The 14,961-nt window shown below is 49.0% G+C and overlaps 1 long non-coding RNA gene across 1 annotated transcript in view; it reads right to left on the reverse strand.

Moving 5' to 3' along the window:
* Positions 1–1,197: 1,197 nt before the first annotated feature.
* LOC308567350 overlaps positions 1,198–14,961 on the reverse strand; it is a 43,495-nt gene continuing 29,731 nt past the window's right edge. Inside the window, exon 4 of the long non-coding RNA XR_014000294.1 lies at positions 1,198–1,345. This is a non-coding gene — a long non-coding RNA (uncharacterized lncRNA). The remainder of the gene's footprint in view (positions 1,346–14,961) is intronic.

Here is a 14,961-nt window from a genome sequence, read left to right on the forward strand (position 1 = left end):
ATATGTTATCTCCTTTTTACAGGAAAGAAAACTGACAGTGTGGTTAAGTCGTTCATCCAAAGTCACAGAGGTGGAAAGCGATGGAGCTGGTATTCAAACCCCACCTCTTTCCAACATAACCTGGGCCTGGACAGCAAGACTAATGCCCCCCTCACCAGCTGGCCAGGGTAAGGACCTGGCAGATACCCTGCCTCGGTCATGACTGGCTTGGGAACTGGCACATTAAAGCGTTTGAGGAGGCTGGAGAAAGACGGATGGTGTATTTAGCCCACAATTCCATTACTAAAAATGACCCTCAGTGGCGTACCATCAGAGGCCCACTGGCTCCTCTCTGATGAAACCTTTGATACTTAGGGATTATCCACAATTGATAGAATGGGCCACTGCCTGGCAGATTTGATGGTTTCTTCACCCCGAACACATGTGGCCAGGCTGCAGGATGTGAAGTATGTGTATTGTGTGAGGGTGTTGGGCCCTGGCCGAGCTGTCAAGGTCATGCCTGAAGCAAGGCTGGGGTGGAGAGGCAGAGTCAGAACAGAAAGGAAGCCCCGCCTTCCTCCGCATCACACGTGAAGGGGATGGTGAGGATGGAACGGGAGTCTGAGACCCTAAGCACGCGACTGGATGAAAGACCGGCGTCACCAGTGACCCCTGAATCAAAGCAGGGCAACTCTTTGTGTGCTGACTGCGAGATGTGGGCAGATGCTAAAAGAGCTGTGCTGTGCTGAAGATTCCACTTTTATACGCCTCTGCCGCAAACACTGAGAGGCATCGTGCCAGGGACGGCGGGAGAGGCCAAGAGGAACACGGCGGGCTCTCTGCCTTCTAGCAGCTTACACAATTCCTTGGTTGCAAGGCAGCTCTAACACAGATTCCAAGTTCAGGGGGAGAGAGCGGCTCATTCTAACTGGTGAGCAGGGAAGTGCTCTCAGGGTCAGGAACCATGCAAACTCACCTTTTCACTGCCCCTTGAGCCACGGGTTGGGCCTACAGGGGGGACTAAGTAAATGCCTGTTGATAAATCAGGAATTGAATTGTTCTTGGGGCTCTTGGAAAGATTTGTGGGAGAGGTAGAAACTTAATTAATGTACGTTATATATGTTAAAGTTAGACTTGCTACTAGAAACAGACAGCTGAGTGAACGGTTATAATTAGTAATTAAAGGTTTATTTTTCTGTCATGTAGCATGAAGTCTGGAGGCTGGGAATCCCACAGCCATATGGAAGTTTCATGGTCATCAGCTATCCGGCCTCCTTCGTTCTTTCTTAAGCTCATGAACTCCACACCCATGGTTGCCTCATGATAACAGGATGGCTGCCTGAACTCCATTGATCATATCCATGTTCTAGACAGAAGAAAGAGAAATAAGAGGACAGCTTTCCCAGAAGCCTCTATCTGACTTCCACAGACATTTCAATGACCATTTATAATTGCAAAGGAGACTGGGAACTGCCTTCTTTTATCTGGCACATTGCCAATCTGAGCAAACTCTTGTTTGTTTTAGTAAGGAAGAGGGGAAGAACGGATAGTGGCTAAACCACTGCCGACTCAGCCTTGCAAGAACCGGCCTTCTTTATGGAGAAGGGATTCACCAAGGGAACTCCTGTCTCACTCCTGTCCTGTGAGATGCACAGCTTGGAGACACTACTGTGGCCTGATGATGTGGCGAATACAGTGTGGGGGTGCTTGGGGCACATAATTAGTTCCTTCACTATTCAAACCCTCTTGCCGAGGGCTTGGTTAATTGCAGCGACTTCTCCTTCATTATTTTCAATGTTTAAAGTGCCTCTAAGGATGCTCAGCCTCTATTTCCTAATGAAGCTGCTGGTGGAAAAAAGGAATCCGACAGGCCTGTGGACAGAATCGCCCTGCAGTGTTTGGCAGAGCTGGACGTGCGAGCTGGGCAGGTAGGTGAACAGCCAGGCCGATAGTCTTCAGTCAACACCCAGTATGACTCACCGGCAGACTCACTGCCTCTCGCTGACTCAGACAGGCTCTTAAGGGGTATTGAATGGCTTCTGCGAATAGAACACTAGAGTTTCTCACTTTTTAAAAAGCCAGAAAAATTACAGCTACTGTGTAAGACAAGCACCAAATTTCTACTCGTGTTTGTTCAGCTTTCTTTGCTTCCCCCCCCGCCCCGACCCCAAACCCAAATCCAATAGACACTCTTGGCTTTCCCAACATGACAACCCAACAGCCAGGGGTGTGTTCTCAGATAAGGAGGACAGCACAGTCGTGAGCCATGCCAACAGGTAAATCAATATCAACAGGTGGCACGACATCAGGAAGGGCAGGAAGGCTGGCCAGGCAAATGTGGGCCTGCCCTCGGAGACGGGGCTAAGGATAAGCTCCCCGGGGTGATGCTCCGCCAAGGCCAGCTGTTGTCTTTGGCTTGGGGCTACCTGGTTCTTCTCTTGCTCTTCCCCGTCAGTGTGTCCCTGAGCTGGTCTCCTGGACACTAATGTGCTGTCTCTGTCCGTGTTGGGTGATGGTTCCTCTCTTGAGCTCTGGGCAGGCCGGGAGCAGAGGGTGTGGCCTGAATTGTCACGGCCCTGGGCCTCCTCCGGAATCCCCTGCAGGCCTCCGTGTGATGGTCAGCCTGAGACGCTTTTTGGGAGCAAATGAACATGTGTTTCTTGGCTGACAAATTTAGCAGGAACAAACCAGTGCGACATGTGACAGCAAGAGGCCGTAGCATGTAAGGTGGGGAGAAGCGCAGGAATAGTTGCCCCTGGGGCCCAAACCTCTCTGACGCCGTGATTTCTAACCTAAACGATCTTAGGCAACACTCTTGGCCCTGCTGAGCCTGTGTCTCCCCACCTGTAAAGCGGGACTAACAACCCTTTCCAGGGGCCTTTTCTGTAAAGATCCACATAATAAGCATTTTAGACCCTGGCGTTAGAGTGGTAAAGCAGCCACAGGTGATACGGGAATGAATGGCCGTGGCTGTGCTCCATCAAAACTGCATTTACAAAAGCAGGTGGGTGACCTTGACCTAGTTGGTAGGAATTAAGTGAGATACTGTGTGTAAAATGCCTACGGGCCCTCCATAATGAGAGTTTCTGTCATGAGGAGCAGGGACAGCCAGAGAGGAGCCTATGGCAGAGTTGTTCGCAGCTCCCCGGGCTGCGAGATCAGGTCCCTCATTTGTTAACAAGAAACCGAAAGGGTCCCCCTCACCCAGCTTTTCTTCCTGGGAACCAGAGTGCCAACAGGAGGGAGCCTGGCATTCTTCTAAACAGACGTCGTGGCCCACTTCTCTCTACATTAATCACTTGTTATTCTTTTTGAAGATGAACACTTTCTAAGATGCACTTACAGAGACGTGGCTGCAGCCGTGAGAGGGTCTCTGAGAATTTTCTGGCTCCTCTCCTTTTTGGTATTGTATGTGCGTAAAAGAACATCCCCCCTCTCAGGTTTTGTCAGCTTGTTCCTTCAAGGGGAGCACTTGGGGAGGAATTATCTCGAGCCCGAGACCCCGGGTGAGTGGCAAAGGTTGGAGACAGCTCAGAGCAGTGGCATCTATAGGTCGGAAACAGAAACGGCTTCCTGCAAGTTCTTGTGGAGATTCTGAATCTAGTTTAGGGTAGGACCTGGGAATGTCATTAAATAATCATTTTGATAATAATAATTTAAATAAAAGGTCCCCAGGTGATTCTGCTGCTCAGCCAGGTACCTGCCCAGCTCTCGGCCAGCCTCCCTGTTGTGCTTAGCTTCCCTGCGATCATCCAAAACCCCACCCCCAAACCCACACCCCACAGCTGCCCGCTTTGCCTCCTGTTTTCTTTGTCCACTTGCTATGTTAGCCAGAAGGCAGAGGCCTCCCCAGGTGCGTTATTACCCCAGCGATGGCTCTGCCCTCCAAGAAGGAAATGAGTTCACACCCTGCCGGCTGGGAGTGCGGGGACGTGCGCGCTCAGCCTGTGGACTCAGGAGAGCTTCAGGCTGGGAGGATTTCAGTGTTTCCAAGTCAACGCCGAAGGCTCATCCACTGGTGGATGGGAAAGGCATTGATTTTTCTTGAGATAATAACCCAAGTGTATTTGTTCAGTGTGTTTCAGAACCAAAGCCTTGTCTGATTTTATTTCTGTTTTGTTTTATTTTTCGTGTGTTTGTTCTGAAAAGAAAAAGCTTCACTAACTAAAGCAAAATCTCAGTGTTGTACTGTTGAGCGGCTCCTGGGGTCAAGCTGGTTGTATCCCTCTACCAAATACATTGATTCTTCAGTAGGTGTTTAATGAGCACCTACTGTGTGTCATGGTGAGCTTTGCAGGGTTCTGGGGGAGGTATGAGACCTGTCAGTTTCCGAGATGGCTGTCCAGCTCCTGGATTCCACAGTTGCCTACTAAGGGGCCTATCCATCCTAATCACATCTGTATTAAGAAACAAATCCTGGACAAAAGTATTTTAAGGGAACTGGACCAAGTGCTCAGTAGAGTAGTAAACTGTTGTCTGGCCTCGATGCCTCATTTTCTGTGCCCAGTTCTTGCCTTCTTCCCAGTAAGCAAGTCTTTTCCCTCCCATTTATTGAGGGCCAGCCATGGAGCATGGTGCTAAGTGATTTCTACTTTCCCGCTGTAAAAATCATGATGCCCATATGACAGAGGAGGAAACTGAAGGTCAAGGTAGGTTATTTGCCTGGACTTTGAAGCCAGTTTGTCTGACCCCAGAGCTCGTGCCCCAACCCTGTCCTAAGTCAACTCCTCCCTTGTGCGAAGCTTCTGTGACTGGTTTCAATACACTCCCAGATGGGCTCTCATCTGCTCCTCTAGGCCCTCCACCCTGGCCTTTAAAAATCAAGTCTCATTTCCCCATCGTGCATTTCATGGGAAAACGGGGACATTCGTATCTCAAAGGACAAGCTGTGTGACTAGCAAACCACTCCTTTTGTCTCCAGGTTTTGTGTCTTTCTGAGGAATCACTAAATCTCTCTAAATCAGTAGGTCTCCAAATATTGTGCCCGCCGAACAGCATCCACATCATGTAGGGACCCAGAAATGCACTTTCTCGGGCCCAGCATGACCTGCTGAATCAGAATCTCTCAGGATAGGCTCGGGAACTGTGTGTGAACAGTTCTCCAGGTGGCTGGTGAACACGGAAGTTTGAGAACTACTGGCCTGGAATGGTCCTCAGGATGCTTCAGGGCCATAAGGCAGACTTACTGCAGGCTGTAGCTGTACGCGGTCCCCTGACCAAACCAGAAAGGGCAGTGAAGAGGGGGGCACTTCTGCGCTCAAAAATTTGCAAACATGGTATGTGCCTTTGCTCTCTTGAAAATTCATAAAGATACATGATACCAGCATATTCAAGGCCTGGGGGAATCCCCCAGTAGAAAGCCCTGACTTGACTTATCCAGCCTTTGCTAAACTCATTTTAAATTTTAATCGTGGAAACTTTCTTTTGCAGAATACCTGTTGATATCCCAAGGAACTGGCAATGAATAACATACTTTGGGGAGGGTGAGGACCAGTCATCGCGATCCTCAGGTGTACATGACATTTACTTTGAACATGTCCATCAGAATGAAATCTCCAAAAGCCCTATCGCCAAGAAAACTTGCTTTGAACATCATTTTTGAAGCGACACAGACTCACTCTCTGTTGCATGACTCCGAGGGGCAGCCCTGTGAGAGTGGAGCCCCACGCAGCTGAGCCACACCGCAGCCTGGACCTATAGCCAAACTCTGAATTAACGAAGGGCTCCAGGACTTCAGGGTTTCCATCTTCCAGAAATTGCTCAGAATCAAAGGGTTGGGGAGAATCTAAGGAGAAGTCTTCCAAGATGTTTAACTTTTTATAATTGCATGGAAAATATTTCAGGATGGCCTTGGCCAATTTTAACTACTCCAATAAATGAAATTATTTTGAATATAGTCATATTTCTGCTCCCTTTAAGCCTAGCTCATTTTACATTTTCAAAGCATTTCCCGAGAACACTTTGTATTTAGTTAACAATCTTTCATCCCCAAGTCTCAAGAATCTACTAGAGGAATGATTGGCAAGAAAATTCCCCAATGTGGAGGTCCCCTCCCTCTAGTGGGATGGTAAGTTTCTAACAGTAGCCGGAAATGTGCTGATGCTCAAGTCACCGGCTAACTACTGAAGGCTGGTATCAAAGCTAATCAGCGTAGAGAGGAGCCAGCCTGGACAACACGGCTGTGGGCTTCACAGTTCCGTGAATTAATTTAAGGAAAATAAAAGGAAGAGCTATTTCTCGTTCTCTTTGTGGTGCCCTAAGAACTTCACATTTAATCAGGAGATGCTTGCTAGCTCCTTTCAGGCCCCGGCCAAGCCTGAGAAGTGCCCCAAATTATTTTGCATTAGATGCTGGTCCCAGATTCCACGGGGAACCAGGGATGGTAGACACACATAAAAGTTAGGCATAGGGAGAAGGTGAGAAGGGCCAGCTTTGAGTTCCCGTCTGCTTGGCAGGTGACTTCTTTTTCTCTCATTTTCAAATAAAGTTTATTATTTTCCTCCTTGTGAGAGGAATACATTCATCTCATAAAAAATAATGGTAAAAACGGAAATCCAAGAAGCAAAGAAATGCCCATCAACCAAAGAGAACCATTATGAGCAATCTGGTGTATTTCCCTCCAGTCTATTTGTCTATGCATTTTGAAAAACAGAATTAAGGTCATGCTATATGTACGATCCTGGTTCCAGGGTATGAGAGGGCCTGTGCCCCTGTTTTTTCAAATCTCACATAAACAATGAGACCATACATGCTAGAAGGCAAGGACCAGGTTCTGTCTTTCCTGTCATAGTGACCCTGGGAACACGTGGCACATGGTAACATTATTGAGCAAAATAACACTGGGCAATATTGCACCCAGTAGATATACCAGAACTTGCACAACCCTCCCATTCATGTGGACATCCAAGTCACCTCCAATTTTCATTGTTATAGGTAATGCTGCTTATTTCCCCCCCCCCCCAGATATCCCTGACTTTTCTCTGGGCCTTTCCCAGGGGTGCCTGAAGACTGTCCCTGGATGGACTGCTGGCTTTCTGTGTCACCTGCAGGAACTTGTTCTCTGGCTGTGGGAGCCTGTGTGTGTGAGGAGTAGCCTGGACAGACCCGGGTCGATGTCCTTGACCAACCCTCAGCCAATGGGGGTGCAAGTTCCAGAGCCCTTCTTTGTTCCTCAGGGAACACCTGAAAGGTGTGGCCGCCACGTCTGTCAGGTGGTCCTCACAGGACTGAGCCCCAGCTCCCCACACTGTCCTACCCATCAGTGTACCCACTGGCTTCCTCTCTTCCCTGCCTCCCACAGTCCCCACACCCTCACCATGCCTCCCGGGACCACCTCCCTGAGAAACTGCTTGCTGACCCCCAACCCTGTCTCAGGCTCTGCCTCCCGGGGACTCCGATCAAGTCATTAACTTCGGATAGAGTCCCCAAAGTAGAATCACGAGTCCAACCAGAAGCTGTCTTTTAAGATTCAGTGTATGTTTCCATGGCAAGTCATTTCCGTTTAGGAGTTTTCTGAACTTCTACCAGCCTTCATTTTCATTCAAAGAATTTGGACCACGGGCTGGACATTTAAGAGAAAGAGGGGAGAAAGGTCCGGCCCTCACACACTGGGCCTGCACTGCGGGGTCGGTGAGCAGCCTCCTCTCATCTGAGTCTGTTCTTTTTTTTCCCCCTCTCTTAATATGTATTTTATTGATTTCAGAGAGAAGAAGGGAGAGGAGAGAGAGAGAGAAACATCAATGGTGAGAGTCATTGATCGGCTGCCTCCCACATGCCCCCTACTGGGGATCAAACCCACAACCTGGGCATGTGCCCTGACCAGGAATCGAACCCTGATCTCCTGGATCCTAGGTCGATGCTCAACCGCTGAGCCACGCCGGCCGGACTGAGTCTGTTCTTCGGTCCTTCACTTTCCTGTTGTTCACCTTGCTTTATTTTCTTCTGTGTTCCTGGATGGAGGCCAGGAGTTATAGAATTTTCTCTTTTGTCTCTGCAAATGGAAAGGCAAAGGCAATGGAAAAGTCTGGCAGAGGAACGAACTTGGGAGAAGGGATGAGTGAGACACTGCTTCGGAATATTTCGGCCTTGGTTTTCTGCAACAACCAAAGTTTGCTGTTTTCAGGGGAAATGAAGAGAAACAGACTGTGCCCTGAGCAGGTTTTTGTCGTTATTAAGCCCCTGCAATGGATGAGGAACGTGCACAGTTGTGTTCCAAAATAAAGCTGTGTGTTTGGGGATTGCCATGGTGACCCAGAGGCTGAGGTTTCTCCAGACAGAAATGACGTCTCCCACCAGCTCTATGCCGAGGCCGTGGCCCACGTGGGGACAGAACCCAGGCTGTTTTCTCAAAACGAGGAGCGCATCCCACTCACCTTCCCCCATGCCCCCTCTCTTTTCAGACCTACTCCTTTATCCTGCTAACTCTGCTTTCTGCTCTGTGATAAGCTGAGCCACGTTTTCGGCCATTCCTGGCTTCAGCATTTCCTGTTACAGCTCAGAGGCTCAGTGGATGTAGTTGATCATAGACCCAGAGAGATCCATGAACAAATCCTTAGGAGCGTGGCCTTGGGGAGTGGCAGTAAATATTCATGAATTATTATTATTATTATTATTATTATTATTATTATTATTACTACAAGCAGATCGTCAGCTCTACTGTTTATGAGTTAGGTGACCTCCAGTAAATTCTTTAACATTCTGTAGCCTCAGTTCCCTCCCCTGTAAAATGAGGTTTGTAGAACCTCACAGCATCTTTGCAGGGAGTGAATGGGACCAGTATGTGAAGGTAGTTAACCCGTGGCCAGTTGTGGTATGTAAGCAACGTTGTTTTTCCAGCCCTTTCTGAACGTGCAGCCCCTTTACTCTATGTTTGGAGAATCAGAGGTGGGAATCCAGCCCAAGGGCCCAAAGGAGGGTAAACTGAGGCCTCACCCATCAGTAGCACCGGCCTTGGTGCCAGCTGCTCTGGATCTCACTCCTGAGCTTCCCGGTCAACTTTCAAGTGACCTTGAAGGAGGGGCTGCTTTCCGCGTGCCTCCAGCTGAGTGTTCCCACCACAGGGGGAAACAGGCCCACCCCCTGTCCCCAGGCTGGGTTGTGAAGGTTAATGAATTGGTGTTTGTGAAGTGCTTTGAGATCCGTGGATGAAAGGCCCTATGAAGTCAAAAGCGTTCGGATGATTATTAAATTGCCTTGCCTGAGGTCAGACAGCGCAGGACTAGGGAGCTGGAGAGGGAAGACACGCTGCCTTTCTTCCATTCCCCTGCTGGAACAGCAAGGACTGTAACCTGTTCTTGTTAAGACGGGCCATCCCTCTGCGGGTGGATGTCCTCAGGCCCTCACACCCTGTCCCCTTTATCCCGGCGCCCCGGTTGGGACCAGACCCAGCTCCTCGCCAGCCCCGCTCATTCGAATGCCGAGCAGCTCCCTGCACTTGGGGAGAACGCTCGCTTGCGGGGGTTTTAAAAGCGCGGGGAAGCTGCAGTGTGCGGGACAGAGAATCACCCAGACCCTTCTTGAGAAAGAAGGGACAGTCTCTCCTGTGCCACCTGGGCACCAAAACTCCAGAAGGGCTCTTCCCTGGCCGAATTCGGGGGGTGTACTCTGACCCCACCAGCAAGTTTACATCCTGTTTTCTTTTCTCTTTTACGCTTTTACATTCAACCAGCCCAGCAGTTGCAATATTTGTTTTACAAACATCTCCTCCATACCTTTGTCTCCCCCCCCCACCTCGGCGGTCGGTCGGGTAGCCACCTCATTGCCATTCAGACACCTGTCACTTTTGGATGTCAGCGTGGCTGTTGCCACACTGATTAGTTAAGATGAAGAAAAAAAAGATACAGTGCCATATAAATAAAAAATTAGAGACTGTCACGGCGTGTAAAAAGGGCCACCATCCAACGCCGGATCTTGGCAAAGCAGCCCTCCTTCTGTTCCCGGGTCTCCCAGCTTAGGGGAAAGCTTATAATGTCTTGTTTTTAGTGATTAAGTGGTTAATGATTTAATGAACTTAAAAAAAAAATCTCATTTGTTGCTTCCCTCGGACTTGGAGAAAACCTCAAAGAGTTGCTTCTCTGTGTACCTCAGTCCAATATTGCTACCTGCTGGGATCCGAACACAGCCTCTAAATAAATTGCTAGTGGCCTTAGGCGGGTGGAAGAGCCTCCCTTTGATCCCGCTCGAGCGGATGAAGTCAAATGTTCAATCAATCAATCACATTCGTAACTCGCAGCTACAATCGGGCTGACAACAGCTTATTATTTATTTTTAAAATCATATATTTCATTATTGCAAAACACACAGGCTCTCGCGAGGGGGAAGGGCCTAAATTATTGATAAGCCATCGAGATGACTGAGTTTGTTGTTTCTGACATGCTTGTCACTAACTATTGTCAGGAAGGATTTACTAAGACGTAGAGTCAGGAAAGTTGGCTGGGAATGTATGTCGCGCCCAAGCGGAGCTGGGGAGAGGAAACTTTAATGGGCTCCTCGCTCGCTCATTGAATCCTTGTAGGTAAGAGGCAGCTGAAGGCAGAACAGGTTTCTATTGTAAAGCAGCGCTTGAAGAGTCCCCAATTTGATTGCTACAGAGCAGGAGATTTGGTTCTCAAAATAGCCGTGCGTCAGGGAAATGAATTTTTGCCGGTGTCTGTGCGTTCCTGGGGATAACAGTCCCAGAATTCCCACATGGACCAGGGCGGGGAATATTTATTCCATATTGTGTGTGTGTTGGGGGCTGGGGCCTGGGGTGGGGGCAACGTGCAAACACAGCCTGAAGGAGGAGGCTCGCTTGGGGCTCCGAGGGTGGGAGAAAGGGCTGCCTCCCCACTGCCCCCACCCTTCCCCCCGAGCTGGCACCGCGTTGCCAATGGAGGCATCCCCCCCATAGGCCTGAAACCGAACTTCTCCAATGGGCTTAGAAGCAAGAGCAGTCAGGGGAATGCTGACCGCTCCTCTTTGTGTGCGTCCTTCCTTTCTGTTTTCTGGGTCACTGGCTGGGGAGGCGGTGACAAGCCATGCACCTGGTGATGCTTAAAGTCACCACTGACCCCTGGTCTGAAGGGAGGGTGGGAGGGGGGGTTGGAATGCAGATGTCCCAGCATTGTCACCTTGTCGCCTGGCCATCACCTCCACAATAAGGAGGCTGTCGCCCTGGATTCGTTGGCCTGAGGGAGGGGAAGGTGTTCTATTAAGGGGACATACAGATCAAGTCCTATTAGAACAAATACTATTACATTGGAACAAAAACAGCCGTTGGACTAAAAACATCTCATACCCACCCCCTGTAAGTAATTAAAATGCAAGCTCCTTTGGGGGTAGAGTTGAGGTTGGACTTGTACTTGGAAATTACTTGCTAATTCCAAGATGATGTCCCAGGGTTGGGATGGGGAGAGTCAGTGTGACGCGTGTGCCTTGGAATCAAAGATTTTTCAAGGCAGAAGGAGCCTTCCAGATCAATCTGTTGAACTGCTCTCCTCCCCGTTTTACAGATGATAACACTAAGAGTTTGAGGAATTTGAATCAGACAGCCAGTTCGTGGCAGATGGGGGGACGAGACCCCAGGCCTCCAACCCCTTCCCTAAGGTAACCCCCGGAACTATTAACAGAACCTGAATCAGAAGAGAGGTGTCTCAAGTGCTCGATCTACTCCATCAGGCTGCCTTTGGGTGTAACATCCCAATATGTGTTCATTTGGCTTTAAGACCAAAAATTCCATTTAGAACCCAACCAACCAGAAAGCTCACTGAACCACATGTGTTTGCACAGTGCTGACCACTGACAATGAGTAGTAGACAAAGATATACTGGAATAAGATTTGGAAGTAACTTCTGGATCCATCGGAAGGCGGCGGATCAGTCTTCCAGGAGTCGGAGCCCTGTCTTCCAGCTTTGGATTGCCCCTTCCCTTGTGGGTCCCTTGGGGCTGATAGGGCGCCTCTGGGGCACAGGTCCTGCCCGTGGTGTGAGGAGTAGTCCACATGGGCTCCAAGTTCTCTTCTAGCTCCAAAACTTGACATAAATCCTATCCAGTGGTATTGCCTTGTGGTACTTTTTGAAAATTTTGCAGCCTAGGTTGGCGCATCTGCAAACGGAGCTGACCAAAGCAATCAGTGTAGATTGCAGTAGAAATAACTCTTTACCGGAAACAAGGAAACCCGGCCTTGCTGAGCTTGGGTGAGCCCTGGAATGCCTCTCGCCTCAGTTTTCTCGCCTGTACAATGGGGATATTCGCTCCTTGTCTACCACCCCCCTAGCTGGGCACACTGCTGTGAGGGCCTAAATCCGTTACACAAGTTAGGGGAGGGGGCAGGAAGCGTAAAGTGCACCACAGGCGCAGAGGAGGACTATTTGGTGGCGGGAACTTACTATCGATGAGGGAGCTGGCTGCAAATACAAGATTACATTCTTAATTACCTTCAGATGCTGCCCTATGTGAATGCGCCCATTTTGCTTCTTTGGGAGGAGAAAGGGATGGGGTGGGATTCATTAATGTCCTGGCTTTTTTTTGCTGCAGTTTCAAGGAAAATCTTGAGGAGGAGAAACAACAGCTGTTTTTCTGCGCGCTATGGCGGGGGAGAGCTGAAGAGCCCGCCCCCTCGGGTTTTTTTCAGCCTTTTGTGTTTTCTGAGCTTCGAGGTACATTTGTCCACTAGCAGCACACTGGCAACTCCCCCTGGACAATGTCCATAAACATCCCAGTCGTTTCCTGCGTGTGGCTTTTTTACTTCTGAAACCTGTGTGCGGCACACTTTGGTGACAGTTGCCGCCATACGGGAGGGCTGCCTGCGTGGAGAGGGCTCGTAAGATGCCAGACAGATGGCTTTTTCTTCCTGGCAAGATAAGGCTGCATCAAATATGATTTTATGAATAGCCTCTCCCCCAGCCCCGGTCCCCGGGGGGGCCTCCCGTGATTGGTCAGTTGTATGATTATAATGGGCCCTAATTATACCCCGAAACTAAGCAACAGCAGGCGTGACTTACAGAGCCCCCGGTGCTGAGGGCTGGGGCAAACACTGTAGGTTAAAAACAACTTCATCCTTCCAAAGGACAAAGGAATTACTTCTTGAAAAATGAGCTATTTAGGAAAACTGTTAAACAGAGGAACGGAAAAAAATAAAAACCAGAAACGCTTCCAGCTTTCGCCCGTTGAGGGGAGCCCAGGCAAATAGGGATTAACCCTGCATGGCCCACAGTGGAGTCAGAAGAAGTCAGTCATCAGCTCACCCTGGGTGGATGCTGGGAATGCTCTGGCTTCACGGACTCTCCCCAGCGAAGGGAATACTCAAGTACGGAAGCCAAATGGAGTCCTTTTTTCTTTCTTTCTTTCTTTTAAATCTTCACCTGAGGACATTTTCTCTATCTATTTTTAGAGTGAGTGGAAGGGAGGGTGGGGGAGAGAGAGAGAGACATCAATGCGAGAGACACACATCAACTGGTTGCCTTCAGCACGTGCCCAGGCATATGCCTGGACCGTGGCAGGGAACCTGCAACCAAGGTACATGTCCTTGACCGGGAATCAAACCCAGGACCCTTCTGTGCATGGGCCAACACTCTAACCACTGAGCCTAACAGGCCAGGGCTGGGGTCCTCTTTCTAGACCCCCAAAATGTACCTTTTAGCCAAGAAATAGCGGCCAACCTACACCCTGATACAAACACCCTTTACAAGGCTTCCTTTTTCCATTCCAAATGATTCACCAGCAGCTGTACCCCAGACCACAAACTCATCTTCAGCCCTTGGCTCCTCCCATGGACCTGTCAACAGCGAGGAGGCTCGACAAAGTCGGGATGGCTGTATATTAACATGCGGAAGATGCAGCTTGGGCACAGAGAGCAACACACCTCGGAAGGAACTCTCTGGAAAGAGGGCAATGGGGAGCAGGAGGGAGGCACGCAGGTGAGGGAGAAGGGCTGAATCTGGTATCTGGCACATAGGACTGGACTTTTCATTTATATTCTCCCTAAAAGCTGGCTTGCTTCCCATGATTTCGGAGTAAATAGGGAATCAGGTGGGCCTGTGGTAGCCCAACTGCTGTACTGCTCTTTCCCTTTAAAGCACGTAGCCACGTCGACCAGAACACACCTGTCCCTAGGTTAGAATAGACCTTCTACACACCCAAGGGGTTTCAGTCCAGAAGTCAAAGGTTTTGTGGCAGATCAGGTCATTTGGTTTGATGGCTGAGTCCGTGAGTTTGAGCCCAGTTCAATGTTCTTAGACTTTTCTACCAGATCCCATGCTCTGGCCCCTGTTCTTTATCAGGCCTCATCTACTAGTCTACCACTGGTTCACTCTGATCCAGCCACGTGGCCTTCGTGACATTCCTCAAATAGGCTTGTGCTTGCCCCCAGACCTTCCCATTCACTCTTCCGTCTGCCTGGAACACTCTTCCCCAAGAAATATCCATAGCTCCCTCTCACCTCCATCAAGTGTCTGCTTAAAGACACATGCTCTGCTCTCCTTTTTTGTTGTCATTGTCACAGGTTACATCTTTATACATGTGCACCCATCAACGTGGATTTATAATTATTGTTTAACGCAGTTGTCTGTCTTTTAAATAATAGAGGGAAAAAGGGGACATTACAAACCAAAAAGTAGACTAATAGTGCATTTTATACTTACCTATGTTGATGTAACCTTTAACAATGTTCTTTATTTCTCTGGATGAGTTTCAATTATTGTCCGAAAGACACTTCAGTCTGAAAAACTCCCTTTAGCATTTCTTGTAAGGAAGATCCACTAGAGAATAATTCTCTCCGTTTTTGTTTATCTGGAAGTGTTTTGATTTCTCCTTCATATTTGAAGGATATTTTGGGCAGATATAGAATTCTTAGTTGGTAGTTCTCTTTCCTTGGAGCATATATAACAGATCGCCTCATTGCTCTCTGGCCCCCATGGTTTCTGAAAAGTAATCAGCTGTTAATCTTATTGAGGCTCACTTGGACATGTCAAATTACTTCTCTTGCAGCTTTCAAGGTTCCCTCTT

Source organism: Miniopterus schreibersii (assembly GCF_964146895.1).
Source record: "Miniopterus schreibersii genome assembly, chromosome: 14".
NCBI classification, from domain to species: Eukaryota; Metazoa; Chordata; class Mammalia; order Chiroptera; family Miniopteridae; genus Miniopterus; species Miniopterus schreibersii.